The sequence below is a fragment of the Phoxinus phoxinus genome, assembly GCF_949152265.1.
Source record: "Phoxinus phoxinus genome assembly, chromosome: 13".
NCBI lineage: Eukaryota > Metazoa > Chordata > Actinopteri > Cypriniformes > Leuciscidae > Phoxinus > Phoxinus phoxinus.
The window spans coordinates 23,848,704-23,867,120 of record NC_136888.1 but is presented as its reverse complement, the minus strand read 5'-3'; the positions used below and the strand labels follow the sequence as shown (position 1 = coordinate 23,867,120).

At 37.9% G+C, this 18,417-nt stretch overlaps 1 protein-coding gene across 1 annotated transcript in view; it reads left to right on the top strand.

Annotated features, from left to right (window-relative positions):
* Positions 1–18,417, top strand: part of coch (coagulation factor C homolog, cochlin (Limulus polyphemus)) — a 76,695-nt gene that overhangs the window by 11,972 nt on the left and 46,306 nt on the right. The window lies entirely within an intron of this gene.

The following is an 18,417-nucleotide window of genomic DNA, read 5'->3' as shown; positions in this document are numbered from 1 at the left end:
ACAGGCCAGACCTAATCTTTTTAACTTTAGGGATGTTGCCCTGTAAGGTTGGATAGGCCTATAAACACAGTTCGAGCTAAATCTGTTATTGCTCCTCACTTTTGATTTGATTCTTACTTTATTTGTGTCTTTACAAAGGAGGGGGAAAAGTCTAGTTATGTTCTTTAAATTAGTTGAGAAATACAGAAATAGGTAGAATCACATGATGTATTGCAGTGTTCAATTCCTATGCTTAAAGACACAGCGCTTTTATTCACAGCACATGACTCTCAGAAAGCGAGAGTGGAGGTAAAGGGATTATACAGTGATTGCTGGTTCCTCATCACGCTATGAGGGTGATGTAAGGGGCATTTAACATCCAGCTATATGTGCAAGTACGTATCATTATTACCCGACTGAGTGCACAAATGAAAGGTAAACTGGTTGTTTAGTTGCCCAGTAGTGGGGCTATTTTTTTGTGGGGACTGATTTTTGTATTTAAGGCATGGTTGTGCAAAATTCAAAAGTGAAGAAATGACTAAATTTCAATTATATTGGCCACATCCACAGGAAGTCAAACTGGAATATGAAACGGAGTGGCAGGAAGAGGAATTGACAGAAATTCAACACAGACAATGCATTCTGGTACAACAGTTAAATTATTAAATATGATTAATTATATCAACTAAATGGGGGAGGGAGGGGTGGGTGTTTCAAACATGATCTCTATCTATCATCTATAATCTATATTTTTAGATAAGGCTTTGTTCAAGCCAACATCTTTGTCAAGTCTTGGCAAACTTCACTTTTATATTTAAAAATGAAAGATATATATTTATATGACTTTTACTTTATAGGCCTATGTTACTTTTACTAGGCTATGTTACTTTATGTAAAACACATTTTTAATTCTACTTCCAAATTTAAATGTGAATGCTGTTTGCTTCATCAAGTGAAATTCTATTCAAATTCAGGAATGGAACAAGAACGTAAAAGACAATTCCGAATGGCAAACAACTTCACATGGCAATAATCTCGAATTTTGCGCTGAATATTTAGCATGCTCATTCGTCAGCATCTTTATTAACCAAGTATGAATGGAAGTGTCAATTAGTTGGTAAAACCTCAGCAAAATCCGCTCAACCCCTGAGGCCATCTATGAACACAGTGTACAAAAGACAATAGCGAAAGTGTGACAGCTTGGATCTCAGACCAGGTGCACCTATGCTGATCAGCGTGGTTGAGACAACTCTATGTGAAAAATGTGGCCTGGGGGTGTTAAAAACTAAATGGAGACAGAACTGCTCTGTCAAATGAAATCACTAATTATGACTTCCACCAAATCCCTCAGTGCAGGGAACTGACGGCTCCTTTAATGGGACCATTGGCATAATGAGAAAGAGAGAGAGAGTGAGAGAAACTGTCTAAAAGGGGAGTCTAGCGTTGACTGACATCTTTGATGTCGAAACCAATTAGATTGGGCAGAACGGAGTGGACTCGCCGCTCCCCCTTTCCCGAGTTTATTATATTCTGTCACAGACGCAAGGCTCGATTTGTCAATTCGGTATCAGGTTGTGTGTGTGGCTGACGGGAAGGAGGATGTGGAGATTGACAGGGTTTGGAGGGCCTGGAGAACAAATGAGTGTGCCTGATAATGGGCATTCCACGCACCGTGTGACATTTTCTACCCAGCTGTCCGTGGGCCTGTCTAGCGTTTAAAGAATCGGGCCCTTTGTGCGGCCACTCTGAATGGAGGCCCTGAGCAGTTTCCCAGAGAGGAAACTGAGAGGCTAATAGAGCGGGTGAGATGTGTTGCCAGGTTCTTTCATTATGTCCATATTACAAGGGTTGTGTTAACGAGGCGCCGCCTCAGGTTGAGGGTAACAAGCTGTCTATCACTCTACAATCACATACATGCACAGGCGCTCACACACACACACACACACAGAAAGGGGTGTAGGCAGAAAGAGTCCCGGTGCTAACAAGGGCCACAAAAACCACTGATGTTAGGTCTAGAGTTCGGTGCCAGATCAGTTAGTGCTTTTCGATGGGCTTCAGAACTATAATGTACATGTCAAGAGGAAGACACGGCCCACACGAAGCAGAAAGATTCACAGTAGCAGCGGCTTTGAGTAGCTGTGGTAAATTCAATGGAAAATTCTATTCTAGTTGTCAAGAGCTGACCTATTTTTTGTATGAAAAAAAAGCTAACAAAATGCTGTTATTAATGTAAAATGGTAGAAAGCTGAGAATGATAGATTTAAAGCTGGTAGAATCCAGTGGACCTGAGGAAGCAGTGATTCACTTAAGAAGTAGTGAAGACATTTTGCCTCAAAGGGACAGTTCACCCAATAGTGAAAATTCTGTCATCATTTACTTACCTTCATGTCAATCCAAAGCTGTTGGACTTTATTTCTTCTGTGGAACATTAAGCTTTAAATCATACAGAAGGAGTTTTTTTGAAAATGTAAAAATGCTGAAGGTTTTCTCTGACAGTATAGGTTCAGAGGGTCATAGGTTCAGCATAAAAATAATTAATTAACAAACGCTTTTGTTAATTAATTAATAATTAGTAAACGCTTGTGTGTGTGTGTGTGTGTGTGTGTGTGTGTGTGTGTGTGTGTGTGTGTGTGTGTGTGTGTGTGTGTGTGTGTGTGTGTGTGTGTGTGTGTGTGTGTGTGTGTGTGTGTGTGTGTGTTCACAGATTTTCTTTTTTTACAGCTTCACAGGACAAAGATCTCTTTGTGAGAGGGACCCTGTTACTTCACATTATAATATTAAGTGCTACTCTTTAAGCCTGGCCTATAATAATATGCATGTAGTTCCATATTAATGTATTTACATACTTTAATCATTATTGTTATACAGAGCATACTTGCACCTTACTTTAAAAATTGTACCACATTCACATGGGAATTCATAAATGTATTTTGGCAAATTCACTATTCATATGAATTTGTACAATGTAATTCATAATTTTTTTTCTTACAATCTGCTTACACCCCACTAAAAATTAGGACTGGGGTAGACCTTTATGCTTATATTATTCCCATGAATAATGGGAATAATGTAACTCCCATTATCCAACCCCCGATTCCGATCATGATTCCATACTAATCACACTGTCTACGAAATCAATTGATCAAATAGCTGAATTTAACATTGAAATTATTGAATAGGTTTGATTACCATCTGATGTGATCACCGGACCCCATACCATCAATTTTTGCCTTCTGAAATTTGCCTTAATGTACTACGTCCCTATATGCCAAAATTAGAGTTTGAATTTGAAAATTCAGCTCAGCTACATTACTTAACTCAATGTCTCTGTTAGTGTTGTCAGACAGGCTACAACAGTGAGTGTAAACACGTACATTGATTTTCAGGTCAGTTCATTCATGCATTCAGAAAAATATGCTTCCTGTGTTGTGAAGAAAAGCAACAGGAAAAGATGGTTTGGGAAATCCATTTACAAATATTTATTTAAATAAAATTGAACATTTACTTAATGAATAAAAATCATTAAAAGTCACTTTGTCAATTGAGTAAAACAAATTCTGGTTTATCATTATAGAAATGCAATGAATAAATCAGTATGATAATATATTGTAGTTACAAGAAAGCATTGCTACTTTAATGAGAGTCAATATATTTGTTTTCTTTGCCTTCTTCACCTCTGAGTGCATTTGGGGGGCAACAGACATCCTCTTTTAGGATGCATTAGGACCTATGAAACATGTACTTTGCCTTGTTTTCTGAGTGCTAAATGCAGAGCTATGCTTGTCGCATGAAAGGGCAATAATCAAAATAAAGCAAAACAACTATGTGTGTGCAAGCAGCCAAGCACCAGATAGACCTTCAAGTTCTACAGTGTTATTTTGTCTAAACAGACACTGCCAGTATATTTTTCAAGTCATCTGTGGAATAACAAGGGGAGGGGGGATATATAGTGTTATTTAAGTTAATATTGACTTGTTAACCATGCAATTTTCTGATTCTTAGAACTTGCTTTAAAACACTGCTTGTGCTTTTGAGAATTAGGTCATTCATCCTCAAGTCACACAACCAGCTGACACGTCTTGTTTTCTGCTAGTCGGGTGTGAAATTAAGATCCATTTTCAAGCTCAAATTAGAATGTGAACTAATACACAAATATCCCATTTTCTCATATCCAGTCTTCCAAGGCTGACCAATTATCCATCCACCCCATCCAATAAAGAAACATCAGAATTTATGCCCGGAAACTTAAGTTTTGAACAAAGACTCTATTAGATCAAATAATGATGAGGTGAAGGGTTAATAAAGCTGTATCTGTTGATTTGGCAGTTTTTGGAGCTTGTTGAGTCGGGGGGAGCAGCGGGTGGGGTGCGCTCCCTTTCCTCTGACCTTTTACAACTTGCGTCCTTGTCACAACATATCTTCTCTCGCCGATGACCTATTAAACTCCTCTAGCCTCAGTCATTCAGCTGCACTACTGTCAGTGTGCGTGCCTGCCTCTGCGGACACTAAATTACTCTATCCAAAGTAGGACACGAATAATCCTCCAATGATGTATCTCAACATGCCGGCCAGGATAAATAAATAAACGGAATCTCTGGAAATATTACACAAACACTTAAATCTGCAGCTTTAGAGCATTTGGAGTGGGGAATCATGAAAAGACCTGTCAATCATCATAACTGAATAGCAGTAATACTTTTGCATAATTTAATCTGAAAGGGAAATTTACACCATGGGTTGCTGCTTTAAACAACAAATAATAATAAAGATAATGTGAATAAATATTGGCTACATACTATAATATATGTATTAATTAAATAGAATATCACATGCAATATTAATAATACATATTTAACAGTTTTATATATATTTATAAAACAGACTAACATGAAATATTATTAATATAATAATAATAGTATTTTATAAAAAATAATTATATTAATCATATTTATATCCCAAAAAAATAATATAACATGCATTACTGATAATGTATCAGTTTAAACATCCATGTTTATAAAGTAGACTACATGTAATCTTAAAGGAATAATATTGATAAAACAAAAACATATAATTACTATAATATTGTGAAATAGTATAATAAACAATAATACAATATAACAAAATTAAAAGTTGAGTGGACAGCCATTTATTATTATTTTTAATAAATTTTTCTTTCCATTGAATGCACAATGCAAATATGGCCTACTAAAACTCTAATGCTAATCCCTTATTCTTGAAAACCCCCAGTTTGTTTGCAATCAATGTGTGCACCATTTTAATTGTCTAACAAATACAAACAGACACAGATCGATTTCATAAGGATAAACACTCTGGGCAGTAACATTTCTATCCTTTAGTATCCATTTCTACACCTCATCTCCACCCTCTCTTTCCCCCCCATCCCTTCTGAATGTGCTGTGACTCGCCCTTCACTGCACCGGCTCGGCCTTTGCTTGGCTCCTTCTCTTTTTTTCCCCCCGTCAGAGTTTGCGTGCCGTTTTATAATGTTTTCATTGATGTCAAGACCTTGGTATAAAACATGACTAGCACTGCACTAATTCTCCCTGCGGTCCCCTGTGTCTTCCCCGGGCTTCCTCCTTCAGCGAGTGACACAGCTGCAGGACTATTTACCCTACGCCTTATTTCCCCTTTATCTTAGATGTCCCAGGATGTCAAAGGCTGTGAATTTAATATTGATTTTATAAAGTACTTTTACTGTAACATGTCAGCTTGGATTAGGCTCAAGTGCTCCACGGCTCGAGCAGTGAGCCGGGTTTGCACGCAATGTGGCTTTGCTGGGCCTCTCACTGAGCAGCTAACTGGAGCGAGTGCTTTATTTATTAAAGCGACAGTGTGCTGTGAAAGCAAGGACAGCACACAGCTCCCAGCGATCAGGCCATCTTGTGTACACACAGCATTGGTGCTTTGTGTATACTTTCATGCTTGGCGACAGAAGCGAATCAGAGACATTTCCTTTGCTGATACGTAAACAGACCTATGAGTTAATAGATTGTATTAAGCCCCAGTGGCACGGTCCTGAAGCAGAGAGAGCGGAGCCCTTTACACCTTGTCCTTCCCCCAGCCTCGTACCCTGCCCGCTCCCCCCTCAAGGGTTGACGTGAGTGAGAGATAGCGAGGTTTTTCCACACCACTGATACTCAAAATGTCAGCTTGGTGATGTCTGCTTGTTACCACACTAACTGTATCAACACATTCCCATGATCCAACACAAACAGCAGATCCCGAGGGTGCGTGTACAAAAATATACTGGGGAGACTCTTACTTGCTCCTTATTACTCTTGAAGAAGTACCCAAGAGCTTGCGGGCGAATTTAATTGATGCCTCACTACAAATGTAAAATTTGGAAACTACCTATTTTTGAGGCCTCATTCTCTCTCATATGTTTGAATCACATGTATTTTTCAGAATTATTTAAGGCGATTTGGACAAGTGTGAATAACTTACAACGTGACTGGGTTTATTGTTTATAATTACAGTGAGTTTTTCCTGTAATGTTTAGTAATTGCCATCCCAGTTAAGAGGCTTCTGACTGACTGTGTTAGCCCAACCACGTGAACTTCAGAGGTATTTTATATACGTTGAGGAGTTGTAGTATGCATCAAGTATGCATCAATGGTTAAATTGTGATCTGAAATATACTCTACTTCTGTAAATCACTGTCTTTGTTGTATGACTCTCACTGCTGGTCGCTTCAGGAGAACTGTCTATGCTTTAAAACGTTCTGAAAATAAACATTGTCAGCAACCCGGTTAATACTGCTAAATATTTATACTAAAAATGTGTCTAAAATATATTTTGGGAAATATTTTGTCTATTAAGTTAATTATTATATTACATTATTGCATTGTTTTATACTCATGATAATACTGTACTGTTAGATTTATTTGAATTACCTATTTCTTTTATTCAGTTTTTTTAATTAATTTTTATCTTATTTTTTATTATAGCTCCAAGCACTCCCTTGCAGCCCCCTAGGGTCCCTGAACCTCAGTTTAAAAACTCATGATTTACAACATAAAAAAAAACATTCTTGTCTAATAATTTAAATCAAGGAAAAACAAAACTTTGGCCTTGCAGATGAAAATAAGAGGCCTATTACACATAAGATCAATGACATAAGGTTGTCTATGATAAATAAATCAATAAAAAATTGCGTATTAAGTCAAATCACATGACAACCTAAATGAAACTTGCATTGCCATAAATTAAACATAAAAATTGGTCAAATTGCCTTCTCAACATTCAGCAAATCTTTCAATAATATAGGCCTATACATCTCTAAATGTGCAACATCTGAGTAGAATATAAAACCTATTTAATGTCACATTGTGTTTTGTTTCAAGCGAAAGTTTGGCGACAAATAAAAGGCGCAATTTAACAGTAGATTTCGTAGATGATACCGAGTTTCACACTTGGCCAGATGTAAGCCGTACACCTCCTCCTGACGTCGCTGATGGAAACAGTGTTTGACAGACACCCTCGCATCAACAATGGAGCAGAGAAAAAAGGAGAGAGGAGAGATGTCCCCATGCCCTCCACATTCTGTGTTTGTTCTCTGGAGCATGTTGTATTATAAACACGTCCAATTTGGGAAAGCAGACGAGGAAAGGAGGGGTGCTGTTGGGAGCTAGGCCGCTCTTCGCTTACCCATGCTTCATTACTCCGCAGCCCAAACTGTTCACCGACCCGCTCACCCTGGATTGCTCCCATGGCATGGGGAGACCAACACTGCCTAATAAGGGCTTGAAGTAGGGAAGTCATTGGTTAATCCAGGCAGGAATTCCAGCAGGGCATCATAGGAGTTGGACAGCTCTCCATGGCATGAGCTCTGATCCGTATTCTTCCCTTCATTAGCATGGGGCCTGAGGAACCTGGCAGAACAAATTAATCCACCTGCAGGCCCCCCTACCATGCTAAGACTCTCCATCTTCACAGAGGCTGTCATGGAAGGCACATTAATGAGGAGATCTCGAAGTGTCCCGCATACCTTCAAAAATGAATCATGGAGAGAAAAAGAAAAAAAAAAACTTCTAAGACGGTCACACATATGAAGTCAATCTCCACCATTCACTCCAGAATGGGGAAAAAGACGTGTCGTGTCTAGTATCCAACAGAAGTAACCAGTGACCCCAGGGCCTCATCTAGAGCCCCTCACAAGCCCTACCACCTGACAGGCCAGCTCAAACTCTCAATATTTCATTAAAGCAATTAAGCCTCCCTGGACAGATGTTCCCGTTGACAGAATCACTCACTGTTGAAAATGTCTGCACTGTAATCTGTTGCATGATTGAAACCATTAAAAGAGCATGAAAACAATTGCCCTGTTTGCACCGAGTCTTCACCCAGCCCATAGCTCAAAGCCACCCATGTCATGTCGCATTAACAGAGCGGCTCACTTTTGGCTGTTTTTGTAGGTGAATTTAACCACATCACACATCATGAAAAACGTGTCTCTGTAATCCCCCGAAAGCTCTTTAATAATGTAGTGGAATTCAATTGAACGGCACGGAAGACAAGCCCTAAAATACAGCACAATGAGGGGAATGACCTATGGTTGCGAGGAGCAAAGGAAAAATCTAATCCCATTAGAAGCCCGTTGATCCTGCCTTAACAGAGAAAGGCATTTCTAACACTTGCTGATCTGGAGGTCTGGAGATTACGCACATCACTTTGTTTTCACAAATGTGCTGCGATGGAAGGGCTAAACAAAAGTTCAAAACCTGTACAACAATATATTGTGGTTGATTACCACAAAAATGTATTTCAACTCGTCCCCCAAAACTCTAGAGTGAGGCACTCACAATGGAAGTGAATGGGGCCTGTTTGTAAACTTGCTGAAATCAATAAAATACTAACTGCTTCAAAAGTACAAATATAATATGTGCGTGAACATGATTGACAAAATTAAATTTCTTACTCCTCTTCATTGACTACACAATGCCATAAACCCTTAACCAACAGTAAAAAAAACATTTGTAGACATTTCTGACCAATTTTGTGACCTTTTGCCCATTGTCCCTATACTACTACGAGTCTCTAATGGGACGTGGTGGAGAAAAAATATGAGATGGGAGGAAAAATAACAAGTCAATGCCTTGCGTTCCCCTGAAAAACTTTGCGTTCACTCGCAAAACCCAAGTGAATGCAAAGTTTCTCGGCAGAACACAAACTTTTTGCGAGTGAATGCAAAGTTTCTCATGAGAAGCAAAACATTTGCGAGAGAACGCAAAAGCATTGACAAATATATTTTCTTCAATCTCATATTTTTTTCCTTCACCATGTCTCTTTAGAGGCTCCGTTTATTACAAATAATTTTATGTTTAAATGTGAACGGAACACTTCATCATGTTTTCTAGACAAAAAAAATTTCTAGACACTTTTTTAAATATCACATTGAAGTTTGGTTGTGGCAATCAACACCCAACAATTAAAAAAATATATATAAACAATTTTTTTTTTTATTATTCCTTCTTATGCTAATATTCAACTGCTTAAATGTACACTTTTATGTACTGCTTTTAAAGATTTTTTAAATGATCAAAAATCTATTTATTATTTAAAAACTCAAGATTAACTTTTTTTTCTTTTATTTATAATCAACGTTATGCAACAACTGCTGTTAATTGGAACTGGTCTTGAACCTGTAATATTCCTTTAAGGGTGCATACTAGTAGGCTATATTTTGACCAGCTGTTATACGTATACTGACTTTTCTGAGGCCATATGTCAATATAAGTTTAGAAATACTACTTGACTGATAGTTTTTAAAAACCATGTAAGAAAATAATTTTTCATAAATCTAGGATTTATGTTGTGTCCAAGATGATGTTGGGCTCACAAATTCAAATGTGAATACTGTAAGCACATCTGCACATGGCACCTTATTTTGAAAGCCAGATTATCCTGAGAAGTGCTTGCAGACTAGTGGAGCGAACTTAACATGACCTCCACCTCCCCTAGCAGCATGCGCCCCCATCACTCCCCAGCCATGCATGTGCAAAGGGAATGGTCTTAAGACGAGTCCCCATATATAATGCATAACTGTGTTGGGCCATATTTATGTAGCATTTACGAGTATGCAAGCACAGAGCAGAAATGTAGCTCCCCTCAGACAAGCTGCAGCTACATTTGACAGAGTTGTACAAACATGGTTTGCAAAGAATCAAATTAAGCTGGGAGGGGAAAAATGTATGTGCACACATTAATTTTTGTCATGAATATACGTTTTAAGGAACAGCAAGAAGAAGTCTGTCTTTGCAGACAGCTATGGGTTTCAGAAACACATTGTTCAGTGCAAGAATAACAGCTCTGGGAAAAAAATTAATCATACCTTCCATGTTCCAAAAACATTTTTGATGCATTTCATGCATCAAATGTCTAGTTCCATGTCAGTGAAATTCTCATACTTGTTTAAAAAAAGAAGAAAAGAAATATGGGTAGGTTAACATAAAAGATGAGAGATTTTGCTGTTGCCAATGGTTACCTATACTAGGACAAACACATTGGGATTGGGTTATTCACTCTATTAGTTTCTAGGCAACATGTTTCTGGACTGCATTTCAACCTGTCACACTAATGTTCTTGAAGCAGACAACAAACATATACACATAGTGCTTCTCTGTCAGGGGTTAATAAAAACAGCATTAGCTGCATTGGATTTTTTAAAACAGTATATTATGAACATGCAGTAGAACAAATTATATATATACATACACAATATACACTGTAGCCTATATTATAAAAGGTTCTTTGTTTTTCCCAAAACATTTTTTTTTGTAAAATCAATTATTTTTCACATATTTTACATTGCTGCAGCACCTCTCTTCCCAGTCTGTCAGTAATGCTCTGGGCTGCATTTCTCAATGTGCTTTGATTGGTCGGCTGGACCAGTGTGTTGATTGGTCAACCACTTTGATCGTATTTCGAAAATGTCACACCCCTTACTATAATCACGAGGTTTCAACACACTACTTACTCAACTCAACCAAGCATCGTCCTTTTTCATGTTCAAATAGCAACATTACAAGCAAAAGAAAGTATAAAAAAATGTTACCCTGGACCACAAAACCAGTCACATTGGTAAAAAAAAAATTTAATTGAGATTTATACATCATCTGAAAGCTGAAATAAATAAGCTTTTGCTAAGATAGGACAATATTTGGCAGATTTACAACTATTTGAAAATCTGGAATCTGAGGGTGCAAAAAAAAATCTAAACATTGAAAAAAAATCGCCTTTAAAGTTGTCCATTTATGTTCCGCTTTTGCTGCATCCACTCTCAAAAATAAATGTTTTATACATTTATGGTAGGAAATGTACAAAATATCTTCATGGAACATAATCTTTACTTAATATCCTAATGATTTTTGGCATAAAAGAAAAATCGACAATTTTGACCCATACAATGCATTGCTGGCTATTGCCACAAATATATCCGTGCAACTTATGGCTGGTTTTGTGATCCAGGGTCACGTATAAAAAAAGCATAATAGGACCCCTTTAATATGCATACTCTTTGGCTTACAGCCTAATGTCTTGAAGTAGCATCTCAAGTTTTAATCCAACTGGGTTTAAGCAGCCGTTCACACAGAATGCATTTTTCCATTCCACTGCGCATCTTTTCCATAATTTTTCAATGTAAACACACTAGACAGATGTGTATGACCGTTGCGCTCGCATCTTGCATCTTTTGCAGCGTATCGCGCATGACACAATGTTCTAAAAAAAAAAAGGCGCTCAAGTTAAAATAAGTTAAACTTTTAAAAGATGAGTCTTGAGACCTTGCACTTTTTCAAAGTAAAAACCCTTTCTGTGTGAACCGGCCCGAACGGGTCAAGCAACATCAAGACAAATCCTCCACTGTAAAGGACAAGGTTTCTGAACAGATCCTGAGCCATCTGGTGAGAGACGGATTGTTTAGAATGCAAACAACCAGAATGCTTCTGACTAATCACAATGGTTGAAATAAAGAGTTGAGTCTGCCATGTTGAATCTTTAATTGGTTAAACACATAGAAAAACATATCTCCCTCATTCCTATTCATTTGCTTTGCTCTGTCTGTGCCTTTCACACATATGACAACTCCTATATGATCATTAAGTATTACCAATTTCCCCTTTGCTTTTTGTGAGATGTACTCTGGCCCATATCCCAGATTCTCAGAAGAAATAGACGATTGAGGAGAGGGATGGCTGGTTCACCGTTGGTAAAGATCTTCACGTGACTCCCTCATGGTACGGCTAATCCAGGTCTTGACATCCTCAAAATCCCAGCTTCCCTGCTGGAGAGAGACACTACAGAGTCAACCACTTAATCAGAGGAAATCCACAGGAACTCTCAAAAATGTATTTACTAACATTGTCTAATCTCTTTAATGATGAGTTAACCCTTGTCCTGCAGCTGCAGGACCGTGCGGCTTTGTGATCTTTGCTGGGCCTGAACTGAGGCTCATTGTAGACAGACAGTGAATAGCTAGTCATATTAAAGCAAAGAACCTAAAGAGATGCATTTTATTTGGGACAAAATAAAATGTATCATTCATAATGATAAATAACATGGCTCAATATTATTTTGGTCCATGTGCTTTCAAAATTTTTTAAAAGAAATACAATTTTCGTTTTAGCGACATTTTATATAATAATATTTTAAGTAAGGGATAATGTAGAGCGAGGCAGTTGTTATAGCGAATACAACCCCGACAGGCTGATCAGGACCCCGACGCGAATCAGCCTGAAGGGGTTGTATTCGCTATAACAACCGCCTCGCTCTACATTATACCGCTTCTTACATGGCTACCTACCAAATAAATCAATAATTTGACACAACATATTGATTTAAAAAGGAGTTTATTGATTTAAAGACGATTGTATTGCTTCCGCTAAAGAACACCGTGTCCATGGCAACGCTCTGTTTTTCATGGCAACGGTGCGTTATACTTAGCAGCGTTCTGTTATCAAGAAATAACAGACCGCATTCTACATTAGAATTTAACCAAGCCATGTAATAAATATATATATAACAAATAGATAAATAAATTTGTTTACTATAATTTATTAGTATACTTACTGCTGAACATGTGATATTGGATAACTGTTGTCATATTTTTGCAATTATAGTCATTTTATTGGACAAACAATACTGAATACACTATACTGTATGTTAAGGATTTCTGATTTATTATATATTTTACATTTAAGAATCTTCATTCCCTGTATATTTCATAAAGAACCCAGCACAGCCCTGACACTTCATGCTATTAAAATTAGTCTGGTCTTTTAATTGAGACATTTTGACAAAATATTAAAGCTCAAATTGTAACAAATTAAAGCTAAAACGAGTAAGCTAACATTGCCTTCGGAAAAATATTCTCTCCTTTGTCTTCAGGGAATGTGCAGGTGCTAACATGCATGCCTAATTGACTAGATAAAGCAATTAATTATGGAGGAGATGAATGATCTCACTTTCTTTGGTCTGCTGCTTAAACCTCAATGGCGATGCAGTTGCGTATGAAAAACCTTGAGTAAATGAATTTTTCTTTCATTTTCTCAAATGCTTTGCAGTGAAATGTTACATATCTGGTCATTTAAACTGGTCATTGGTCTGACGTCTCTCTGATAGCGCGCTGTAACCTTCATAGAACCATTTTACAGCAACAAAATACACCAACCCGACCTTCCTTCCAAAGACGGTTGCTATGAAACACATTTTTCCGCCGTAGAATTCATTTACACGGCACACAAATATGTGGACAATTAACCCCTTTTGTTTTCATAATAAATTTGTATATTTAATGGGAGCTCATCCACATGTGCTCCACATGCTCGAAGAACACAAAGCGGCCACATTGTGCAAAGCGCAACGCCCCATCCACTGCAATCATGCCCTGCTACCTGATTTCAGCACAGAGCCAGAGAAGGAGGATAAATTACCCCTAGCACAGCACAGAGCCTTAATTATAGCCTTGCAGACAAGAGAAAAGCTCATTGATGTGTAGATGAGGATGGACTATGCATGTTGCACTGAAAGAACCCATGTTTTGGTGATTCTCTATCAAAAGAACAGCTGGGTTGCCATTTTCTCTCAAATTAGATTTCACCAAAGCAATGCAATGTGAAACTAAGAGACGTGGTTTCAAAAGTTATTTTTCTTGTTTTGTTGAGTCATAAGAGCAACAGGAAAAGTCGATCTCGAATTATGTTAGTTGGCAGAAACGGGAAAGGAAGCAAACATCCCAATCATCTTCGCTAGGTTCAAAGGTTGAATTGAAACGCTCTTAAATGAGACCATTTTCAGCTCAACCTTTTCAGACCCGGCAGCAGAATAATGTTCACAGAAAGATCCAGCTCTTGCATGCAACAACGTGAATTAATCATTTTGTACATTCAAACGACACAAGCGGTACTTAAAAAAAGAAACAAAGAAGTAAATCACGCCGACCCAGCAGTGGAGGAGTTTTTAGGTTAGTTGTCGCAGCTATAAAAGTGAGGGAATGCTGGGTGAAAGGTGTTACCTGTGTCCAGAGACGTGGTGCTAGTGTAGGTCCTGGTGATGGCGGTCCAGCCTCTGTGTTTGTTTTCAGAGCGATTGTGTGGTGAAACATTGAGGTTATTGATACCCCAGCATGCCTCTGAGAGAAAAAGGCTCCACCCAATAGTGAACCCTGTGACCTGAGGGTGATGAAAAAAGAGACCCCCCTCCCCCCATCCCATCTCCCTCACACACACACACACATATGCATTGACTTATTTGTTTTTCCTCTATTCCCAAATGAAGGACTGTCAGCGTTTATCTTTGCAGAGTGTCAAATTATATCACAAATAATTATTAATAACTTGTTTGGATGAACAATAATGCTCAAATAGACATTATTCGGCATGGTAAATAAATACAAGACTGATAAATGGCATTAAAGGTAGTCAAATCATTGAATAGCCTAACTCCTAACTTAACAAAGTCATGCTAACAAGACTAATGAGCGTCTATGATATGAAATGGCGCATATTTTCCAAAAGAATGTTTTCCAGTGATTATATATGTTAGCAAAACTTCTGACAATCTGACAGACAGGAGGAAAGAAATCTGCAATTCTCTCATGCCTTAGTGCCACTCTCGCCCTGGATCTTTTCACATTTCTGATTAGCAGACACATTTTATCACTCTGCAGACAACTCAATTTTCATTTTGGGAGGGGAGACAGAAAGGGTGACAGCCCAGGGCCTTTAAGACGGCTCGGGGACCCCGGCGAGCCCAGCGCTGAAGCTGATAATTAGACTTCCCTGAACCACAGGTCAAAGAGACAGAATTATTTGGCCTGTGTAGACAGCAATTTCCTCAAGCCACACGAGATGAGATATCACAAGCTGTTATACATGTGCACCAGGAAGCCTCGAGAGTGGGGTCAGAGTCAATCCTATTCCCTACAGAAATTCATATATTGAAAGGGCAGCTAACTAGGGACCATGATCATTTAATTTGACTCCTTTCAGGGGACCGTGTTCCTCAGCCATCAATTTCAAGGACTAGTTTGCAGCTCTTACATGCCCTGATAATAATAGCGAGGGGTTTTTTTGTCTGGAGGAGAGAGCTCTTCATCTGGGTTGGTGGTCATGTCGATTAAATGTATCAAAAGTGACAGAATATAATGAAAAGGTTGCTGTCCCCGGTGTAAGCTCTATCACTATCAAAAAAAAAGAGAGCCTGGGGCTTTTCAGAGGTGTGTAGGAGTGTGGGATCAGGAATGCATTACACCTCTTTGGAAAGTCTTAGGATGCACATTCACGAACATTTGAACGCTTGGGTTAAAACTCCCATCAAACATTGTTTCATAAATGGCCCTCCTCTCTAACTGTGAATTTAGAAGACACATTGAACTACTATTTACATATTCCTGTGCCTACGCTCTTAAAAATAAAGGTTCCAAAAGGGGGTTTTCGCATTGATGCCATAGAAGAACCATTTTGGGTTCCCAAAGGACCTTTCAGTGAACATCTTAGGAACGATTTTTTTATTTTTCTTAGTGTAAAGAACATAAGGTAACATTTTATTTTGATAGTCCACTTTAGATACATTATATATAGTTTATAATCTTTATTTTATACATAAATGGACCATGGTGGACATATTTAGTTTGTGAACTCAGACAGTCTTTGTTTTCAGACAGTTTAATATTTAAAAAGTCTAGTGCGAAGGTTAGTCGCTCATCAACGGCAGCTGTCACAGTTGCTAGGCGACAAGAACAAATCCTCCAACCTTCGTGGCCTTCGAAGTCTGCGTCCTTTAAAGGATGCAGCCTCTGAATTGGAACGCAGCTATTATAACTTTGCAAGTATGTCACCTTATTCTACTAACTCTAACCCAAAAGTCTACTAATACTCTAATGAAATTTGACATGTTAAAAATTAATGAGATAGGTGACATGTAGTTGCAAAGTTACTTACAATTTAGCTCGATAGTCTCCTTTAGACATTCTACTAACTATACGCCATTTTAATAATCTAAAGATTCTAAACATCTTTAGATTTTTAGATTTAAAATCTAAACATTTCCCCACTATAAAATAACTTTTTTGTGCAGTAGAAATGTTCCATGATGTTTAAGGTTGTTCATGGAACCATAGATGCCAATAATAATAAAAAAACAATGTTACAATTCATATGGAGCGTGATACAGTCTCACACCTGTTTCACAAAGATGAACGGTTGAGTTGAAAGGGGGGAAAGTCGTGGCAGATTCTTCAAGATAGCCTTATCTGAAACGCTGTTTTTTGTGAGACAGAGGCTGTTGCAGTGGCTGGGAAGGAAAACACAGGGACAGCTGTATAATTATACTATTTTTACTGTTGGGAGCTCGGTATGTGAGAGGAGAATTAGCATCACACCTGTGCATAATTGGCTAAATTAGCTTGCATAATGCAAACTCTGAGAAGCATTGGACACTGGGGGAGGAAGCACTGTGTCGAAAATTGAGGGAGTTGTTTGGTCTCCCTCTGGAATTTAGTGAAGGGAGGAAAAGCATTGCCTGTAATATTATATCTCAAGTCAAAAGAGCATTCAATGACCCCCTTGTAAGTGTTGTCAAACAATAAGCAAGTCAAGACCTTGGTCTGGGTCTCCTCCTGGCAGGACTGAAGTACTGCTCAGGCAGGAAAAACTGACATGCAGTCCAGCACTTATTTGTTTTAATCCACTCCAGTGAATCTATGAAGTTGTGACTGCCAGCCAGGGCAACACAGGTTAGTTTACAGGTGCATCCAGTGCCTGAATGCTGATTTAATGGGGGGAAATATGTGCGCGCACTTGCTGGAGTAGGAGAAATCTCTAAAAACAGTATTGAGCCAGATGCATTAATCAGTTCACAAAACAAAACAACCCTACAAAACAAATTCAGTTTTCCACAAGATGACATCCTGACATAACACAGCAGCAGTTAGTGGTCAGATTTGCTCAAAATCTACCACATGACTGTACATTTAAAGCAAGTCCATACAAAATTAGTTCAGAAAAGTAAAAAAAAATATTGTAAAAAATACAACAAACATTTAGTAGTAGGTAGTAGCCTAAATTAATGCAAAAGTACATAAAAGTAAAAAAAAATATTGTAAAAAATACAACAAACATTTAGTAGTAGGTAGTAGCCTAAATTAATGCAAAAGTACATATATTTACAGATATTGTTAATTAAAATGGAATTATTAATGGCTACAAATCAATATTCTAAATATTCTAAACATATAGTCTATGAAAACCGGGTACGCTTTTAGAAAATGTGCTCAATTAATACTGAACCGTTTGACATTTTACTGAAAAGATGGTTCTCAAAACTATGCCTTGTTCTGGTATAGATGTGTCAAAATATTGGACAAACATCATAAGACATGGTCCATGGATCTTCAGGAGATCAGATCCATGTCAGATTCAGAAAAGGGAGCTAGTTCTGAAGCGGACAGCACTTTGAACTGTTTTGATCTACTACCACCTACTGGTTAGTGATACTGATGAATTATCAACTTCAAAATCAGGTGGTTTTCCACAGCAACCACTAGGTGAAAAGCAGTGGTTACATACAACTTATACTGGAAATTTTAAATGGCATGGCAAAAATGGTCATAAGAAACTAACACTAGTGACTTGATAAGCCCAATGGTCTTCTCACATAGCCTACTTATTTGTTAATGATATATGGACTTATGGAGCACGTCCATAAGTCCATATATCATGGACTTATGAATTCTTATAAAAAGTCATTGTGACTGCAAAGTTTAAGCCAGCGTCAAAGTTTAAGTAAGAACATCATGTTGTTATAAATATGACCAAAGTTTATGACTATTCAAAAATATTACACTATACAGAAAGTTTTAGATAATTTATCTGAAATAGCCAACATAACGACACAAGGTAGACCTATCACTTACTGTCAATG